The following is an 8,211-nucleotide window of genomic DNA, read 5'->3' as shown; positions in this document are numbered from 1 at the left end:
TCTCCTTATATACCAAAAGAATTAGGTACCTTAAAATGGTGTATGCCATAGAGCAAAATAATTAGAAAATTAGGAAAAATGAAGTAAAAAACAATAAGGCAGTGGATTCACAGAGTAAGGATAATATCTCAAATGCCAATTTCATTCTGACAAGGAACAGAAAATAAAGGGTAAAATGACTTCTCACTTAGCTTCCAAACTATTTTGAAGAAATTATTCTTTTTATCAGCCACGGACAATGCATTGTCTATTGTAACAATCACATTCAGATAATTCTCATTTAAAACAAAAGTAATGATAGTAATAACAAGGCTGATAAACAAATTAACTTGGGACTAGAAGGTACTACATTGCATGAGTGAAAGAGGCAGAGTTAATGTGATTATTAAGTGGAATCTATATTGTTGAAAACCATATCTGCTTTAGCAAAGAGACTAATTTATATTGACATTTTTGTTCACTGAGGCCATCTGACTGTACTTCATAGATATATTATGGCTTATATTTCATCCTTCTCACATTCTGTGATGACTCACAGCTAAATTCTTTGATGCAGAGCCTTTTCCCTTAGAACTCTTTATCATCTTTTATTCTCTAGGGTTTAGAACCCAAATGATATTAGATGCATTGCTTTTTTTCTTATAGAGGATACGAAAATATTATCATTATCTTTTAGGAAGCAGAGGACTGTGAGGAAAGATGACTAAAACTCATGAGATTCTGAAAGCTATGGATAAGATGAAAACAATCAATAATTTTAACAGTAAATCTCCAGAGACATAACTGAGACTCTTCTTAGTAGATGCGACTTTTGACAGGCTGAGATATGGAAGCAGCTGGCACCCTCAGACGTTCAGGTGAGAGTATAAGTGCATTTTGTTTGAAGGACCTTGGCAATAGTTTCTAAAACAAAGTTGCATGTACTCTTTGACTCCCAAACCAAACTACCCTATTAACACTCTTGGTGAAGTCTGAGAAGTCATGTTTGCAAAGATGTTAATCACAACATACTTCTAATTTCAAAGACTGAAAACAATCAAAGTGTCTACCGTAAGGAGATAACACCATAAATTCCAGGAGGTTATTATCATGAAACACTGTTTAGTAATCATAAAGAATGAGATCTGCCTGTGTTCATATGGAAAGATTCCCAAAATAAATTATTTTGTGAAAAAAAAGTAATGTTAAGAATTGTGATGTTGAATTGCTCACCTTTGAATAAAATGTTTTGTAAGGATTATATACATAGTGTTAGATATGCTAGCACCGCATAATGTTTCCGCCCTGGAAGGAACTAAACTGCTATATCCATGGAGAGGAACTGAAAAGGTGTCAGGGGATTCTTTTGCTTTCTAGTTATTATTTCTAAATGATTTAAATATAATTTACCATGTATGTATTGCTAAAATCCAGAAAAGGAAAGCTTACACACTGAAGGCTTGCGAATAAAGGACAGATTGACCAGAATGGCATCCGTCCACCTGGAATTTTTCAGCTGTCTATTCCCCTTGATTTCAACCTATTTGGTTTCCTGTTTTTAAATTATTTTTCCACTTGAGCTAATTACTTCCTGTTTAACTTTGATTCTCTGACTCTTACTCTTTAATTCTTCCTGGCATACAGTTTATCTCCCCTGCCTTAATTTACTTTTTCCCCTTTGTTCTTGAATCATGTTCTGCCTGAAGCTGTTTTTGCTCCCAAGTCAGTCTATTTTGGCTTCAATATATCCACTTAATTCTGGACTCAACTTCCTTACTCACAGTTTTAGTCAACACATTCCTAGAATATGTCATTTTGCAGAAGAAAATTATAAATAAGTAATTTTCTTAAAAACATAAGTATGCATTGTCATTTTGTCTTAGTTATATTTCTAAAGAATTTTAATTCAAATATTCTTCTGGATTCAAAACTAGGAAAACAGCCTTGTAAATAAGCGAGTACCAGCAAAAGTCAAAGAGACAGGTCCCATCTCTCTCTAAATAAAAAGTCTTCTTTTGAGAACTGAACTCTCTTTGAAAATTGGCAAACTTGGATTCTACTGATGATTTAAAATAATCAGGAGCTGAGGTCTTTGCAAATGTCTTTATTCCAGGAAGGAGGAGTGCAGATCATACACATTCAGAGTGGTATAACCCATTGGACAAAAGTGTCATATGACAAAATCTTAGCACTTAGTCTCAAATTCTCTTACAAGAATAAGCCCAAGGAAAGCTCAGTAGTTGTTTAAATGCCTTGAGGGGATGAAGGACTGTAAGTCTCTGTGGGAGACAGAGTCTCACCAGGGTGAGCCATTATGACCAGCAAGGCAATGGGGCAGGAAGAGGGTTCCAGGAACATGAAGAAAAGCTGCCTCGGTTTTAAGATGCCCACTTGAGCTTCCCTATGGCAAACTATGGTTCAATAGCAGGGTCCCTTGTTTCTATGAATATGACGATAATTTCCAAGCTGTGCCTATCCAGCCCAACAAAACAAGCATATTGGGGAAAGCCTAGACTCTTTCCAGAACTGACTGTTCTGTGACCCTAGTCAGCCAGACCCTCGACAAGAGAAATCTTGCCAGAGGCCATTTAAGAGCTCAATAGGGAAGAATGTATTGTTGCCCCTGCTGGAGTAATACAAAGGAGAGCTTGTTATGCATGTAACTTCTATACTCAATCCTGAGATCTTTTGTCCTATGGTTTTAGGCGCCACTGGATCTGTGGAACACACACACACACAAATCCAGAATAGGCATATTCACTGGAACCCTGAAGGCCTCCTAAAGCTGGCTACTTACCTTTGCTCCTGTTCGCTCTCAAAGAGCTGGTCTGCTTTCCCAGGATCTACTTCCATCCCCCAAACTACTCTAGCTTTTTGAATGTGGAATTAAACATATGGATATTTAACCACTTCTCAAATTTGAGAGGAAACTTGAAACATATTAGAGCAAGACTAGATATAGACCAGAGCCAAAGTAGTAGTCTGTAATCAGGTGCTTAGACCATGCAGCCTCTGAGAGAACTCAGACAGCAAAGGGCTGGTGGATTGAGAGCCTCACTCTGGCATTTAAAGCAGAAGGGAAGATTAGTCCATTCAACACCATATATTTAACCAGGGACTATGGCCCCCAAATCAGCATCATTTGATGTTCCAGCTGAAAACCAAGTGTCCTGTCCTAATTTTAGATTTTGAAAAGCAGAAATTCCCTGGGCAGAGCCCTAGCTTCAGCATTTTCATCATGCTCTTGTTTGATCCTGGTACAGTCAGTTTGGCACCTGGCTGCCACCACAGAGGCTGGTTATCCTCAGCCAGCAACAGGCCAAGTCAATTCAGACAGAAATACTGTGGATACAACAGGAATATCTGTTCCAGACAAATTGGGGTTTCCCCATCAATGTGGAGTATAACCAGAATAAGCCTGGTTTATAGATAGCAACAATTGAACAAATACATGGAAATCATGATCTCAGCTGGGCCAAGAGATATGGATCAGCTGAAAAACAATCCTAGAAGCGATCGGATGAAAATTTTCTCTTCAGCCCTAAAGGTTCCCTCTTTCAGCATTGTAGAGGCAAGAACTTGCTTACCTGGCCTTGGGTAGCCCACATGAATAGAAGAGAAGGGAACCAACTCAGGGAAAAATGAGATCTGTCTATACAAGTTAGTGTCACAGGATGGTAGGTGACTGTTCATTGCTGATAGCTAGTCAAGGTGGGCAAGGTTTACAGATGTCCTCTCACGATTGACCAATCTTGATATTGACTAGTGGAAATAAAGGGGCCAGACTCCCAGAAATCAAGAACATCCTTTTTATGCTAACACCCTCACCATAAGCTTTCAAGAGACAGTCTACAGTGGTAGGGATAGGATTATGGGTCAGTCTTAGAGTCCCAGTTGTGATACAGATCCTGTCATAATGAGATCTAGGGCTGGGGTATAGTAGGATACTCTTTCACTAAGTAAGAGATTGAGCAAAATACTGTTGTTTTTATTTCCAGTGTGCTTTAGAACTGCATTTATCCTCTCCGGTCAAAATTTATGGTAGTATATGTCAAATACCCTAGCAGAGCTTCTCCCGCAGGAGGCTGTGAGACACAATGCCCAGTTCCTACGTGATTGGCTTTACTGCCCACTCTCTCACAGAGACTGATAATGCAGCAGCAGATCCTGGGGCCTGCCTATGTCGCATGGAATCTGTTGTTCTGCTTTTCCTGATCCTACATCCAATTTTAGGTTTTTCTTCCATTGTTTTTAAACACATCGATGGGAAAGAAAGGGCTCACAGTACCTCTCCCCTGAGTGCAGGGGTTTAATGAATCCTAGAAATCAAGAGTAGAGCATTTATGCCTAAACTTTGATTCCTCTATATTAATAATGAACCAAATAAATTCAGCAATATCCAATATACTTGATGGTTTCATCCCAAGGAAGACCACATACCTGAAATAAAATTTAAAATTAAAAAGAGAAAGAGGGTAAAACATATTTTGACAGTATTCAAACATGTTCAAATATGAATTGTTAGCCAAAGCACACAATTTTGTGAAGATGGAGGCTCACAGGTTAGAATAACACTTTAAACTGTACAGGTGGCAAGAGATCATGACGTACATTTGAATTTCACTTCTTCTAGTGCATTCTAGTGAGACATGTCAAAGCTCATTTTATTTATATATTTAACTAGACAAAAAGAGAACTGGAATAGTGAAATGGATAAAAAACATAACAATTCCTTATGCAAGCAACAGATACATATGATATTACCTCCACACGAACCTTCATGTAATTTCTGTCATTTAGTCATCACCAGAATATATTTTTGATATGTCATTTACAAATAAGAACAAAAATCCTTAGTCAAAGGTTAAAAAATTTGCTTCATTTTCACTAAAATAGAAATCAAGTTATACTCTAAATCCCAATCTTCTTCATTAGATTTTCAGTTCATCATTGATTAGCTAGGTAATTGCTAGCTAATTATTCCTTACGGGCCTTATCTGCTTTACATAACTTTAATTAGGGCTCGTCATAACAGGTATGGTGCTCAGGACCATATTATTAAAGGGCCTAGCTTCCTTTTGTTTTTGCCATAAAAGACTCTCCTGAATGATAGGAAGAAAAAATATCCACAAAAAGCACCACTCAAATTCCTTCCCATTTCAAGAGATTTTTCTAACCAATATCCAAATTTGCCTCTATCATTTACATTAATAAAGGGAGCCCATCAATGGGTCATTTCACCTGTTATTCATTCATCATTTGTCCTGCTTCAACCTAAGTATTGGAGGCAGCATAAAACCAGAGTCGCAATGCATACATCATCACCTCTTAAAAAGAAAACCTCTAGCAGGTGTGCATTTTACAGAGCTAAACAGTAAAACACAAACAAACAACAAAAAACCAACCTGTTGATCCAAAATGCCCAGTTGTTTAAACTAGACACACCATTTCCCACCACATCTGTGCCTCTAATTTTATACTGTCAATTCTTACATGAAAAGCACCAATCTTGAAATCACTGTTACTTAGAATAAGAAACAAGATTCCTTAGAAGTATACGTCATTCTGCATAAATATTTATACCTTCTATTCTTTGTGTCATATAACCTAAAAACCATGGCTATATAGGGTTTCTAGAAATTTTACACTAACAGAAAGTCTGGATTTCAGAAGCTTACCTGATCGGATGAGAAAACTGCACGCATAAAATGCAGAGCAAACACCCCCAGGCCACTGCAGCTCTTGAAAGTAGCTCTCTTAATTCATACACAGAATCTTAATCTGCTGGGGACCTAGGTGTGTGTATGGGGTGGGGCTAGTGGGGGGTGGATGTATGGGGTGGCAGCAGATCGTGGCTATCACCATCCTGGGACTGGGCACACAGCAAGAAACAAACAAACAAACACTTACTTGCTACCACGTAATGAGTCTCCACCAGCCCCTTAGGGAACCCGGAGAAGCTGGGCTCCTGCCGGAGCCCTTTTCTCTTCCCGGGCTTCTCTTTCTTTCGTATCTCTCTGGTTTCCTGGGCTCTGCTTGCTTAGAAGTGTTGCGAGGTTCGCATTCGCCCTCACCAGTTGATGCTACCTAGGCCACGATGGCTCGGTAGTAAGCGGCTCCACTGAACTGCCAGGTAGAAACCGAGTCACTGCGGCTGCTGCCCAGCCACTGACCCAGAGACCCCTCCTGCCAGATGCGCAGTGATGCTGCGCCTGCCGCCTGGAAGCTGTGTCTTTCCCACTATTCCCTCCCCTCTCTTAGCCACATCACCCTCTCCCCCGCCCTCATCTCCAGGCCTTTGCGCGACTTCAACCAGACCAGGCGTGGGCGGGTGATGACAGCAACCAGCAGCAGCGGATGCAGCAGCAAGAACCGCCGCAGCTGCGACGTCTTTTCCACCAGCTGCTTGGGAGGGGAAGGGGCGAGAAGAGCGGGACCGGTGAGGAGGTGGAGCAGGGAGAGGACCAGGGCTTGAAGAAATGAAGAGGAGAGGAAGAGTAGAAATGCAATTTAGGTGGCAGGAGTGGGGGTGGGGCGGAATGGGTCGGGGAGAGAGATCTGCGAACGAGGGAGAGGAGGGGGAGAGAGAGGAAGACAACAAATTCAGGCTCTTTTACCTCGTTGCTTTTTCTCTCTCCTTGCTTAGCTGCCCCAGTGGAGCTTGTCAGAAGCAATTGTCAGCCCTGCAACATTCAAATCTGGACATAGCTGTAGGGTGTGTGTGCGTGTGCGTGTGCGTGTGCGTGTGCGTGTGTGTGTGTGTAAGTGTGTATGTATGTGTGCGTGTGTGTAGGTGTGTGTAGGTACGCAGCTGTTTAGGAAGAAATGAGCTAGAGCTACTATAAACCTCACTCTAGATTTCTTTCCCACTCTAGTGGTTTGAAACACAGGGGACAGAAGAAAAATTATGAATTTTGAGAATTTTTGGAAAACTGATGGGCAACGGAGTAATTTGGCGGTGAAGGAAAGAGCTTTTCAACCATCTTTCCAAAAAAAATGTTTGGAAAATTTTGTCACACCACAGAAATTCATTTTATAATCCTATCGTGTTTGGAAAAGGTACAGTTTCCTTACAAAAAGATTCCTGTAGCACACCAAGAAAAGATAATAAAAATCAGGAAAAGGGAAAAGAAATCATGTATATTTATAAGAGATTCAAATTTTATATTCTAATGTATAGAACAGAAGAGGAAAGTGGAACTAAGCTAACACTGGTTCTGTACAGACCATGTCAGGGACAGCGTGTTTCATCCATGATCACAGAAAGAGTTTATTACATATATTTTGTCTGTTTAAATTTGTTATGAAAAATTTCAAACATAAACAAAAATACAAAGAAAGTATAATAAACTCTTATGTACTCAGCCTCAACTATTGTCAACATGTAGACAATCTTGTTTTATCTGTACCCTCCTTTCCACCTTGAATTAGCTTAAATGTAGTCCAGACATCATATCATTTTGTTAAAAAATTAATTAGCATATTTCTGAATTATAAGGACTATTAAAAAATATAACCCGACCATTACCGTACATAAAAATTAACAATACTTATTTTGTAGCGTCAATTAGCCACTTGATTTATTTTTAATAGACAATGTGTGAATTACCATCTTCTCTTCCCTACACTTTGTGGTGACAATCCTAGTGAATTTTCTAGTGCATAGAACTCTTCCTTGGAACAATCTGACTTATGCATCACTTCTTAGTAAAATTCTATGCATCTTTCAGTGCATTCAAACATAATATAAACTAAAATTTAATAATATCAAATATTTTAAAGCTTAAATAAGATATTTGACATAAAGAAAAGTATAGTCATCCCCCTTATCCATGGTTTTTTCTTTTTGTGGTTTCAGTTACCTAAAGTCAACTACAGTCAGAAAATATTAAATGAAAAATTCCAGAAGTAAACAATTCATAAGTCTTAAATTGCACACTATTCTTAGTAGCATAACAAAATCTTGCAAGTCCCACTCCATCTCACGCTCGATGTGAGTCATGCCTTTGTCCAACATATCCACGCTGTGTGCTCCTTGACCCTTAGTCACTTAGTAGACATCTTGGTTATTAGATCAACTGTCATGGCATGGCATTGCAGTGCTTGTGTTCAAGTAACCCTTATTTTACTGAGGGGCTCCAAAGCACAAAATTTGGACATGCCAAAGAGAAGCTGTAAAGTGCTTCCTTTAAGTGGAAAGATGAAAATTCTCAACTTAATAAGAAAAAAAAA

General features: G+C 39.1%; 1 protein-coding gene across 3 annotated transcripts in view; it reads right to left on the bottom strand.

The window, feature by feature from the left end:
* Nucleotides 1-6,733, bottom strand: part of SCN7A (sodium voltage-gated channel alpha subunit 7) — a 70,190-nt gene extending 63,457 nt beyond the window's left edge. The window contains exons 1-2 of one of the 3 annotated variants that reach the window (XM_023529700.1): nt 6,597-6,733; nt 5,890-6,105 (exon numbers count right to left, since the gene is read on the bottom strand). The gene's annotated coding sequence lies outside the window, so the exon portion shown is untranslated. Of the gene's footprint in view, nt 1-5,657; nt 5,727-5,889; nt 6,381-6,596 lie in introns of those variants that run through there. The other 2 variants (XM_011358226.2, XM_023529704.1) reach the window with 2 other exon arrangements.
* Between the last annotated feature and the right edge of the window lie 1,478 nt (nt 6,734-8,211).

Source organism: Pteropus vampyrus, unplaced genomic scaffold (genome assembly GCF_000151845.1).
Source record: "Pteropus vampyrus isolate Shadow unplaced genomic scaffold, Pvam_2.0 Scaffold2, whole genome shotgun sequence".
Classification (NCBI taxonomy): Eukaryota; Metazoa; Chordata; class Mammalia; order Chiroptera; family Pteropodidae; genus Pteropus; species Pteropus vampyrus.
The sequence above is the reverse complement of the archived record's forward strand: the minus strand, read 5'-3'. Positions and strand labels throughout refer to the sequence as shown.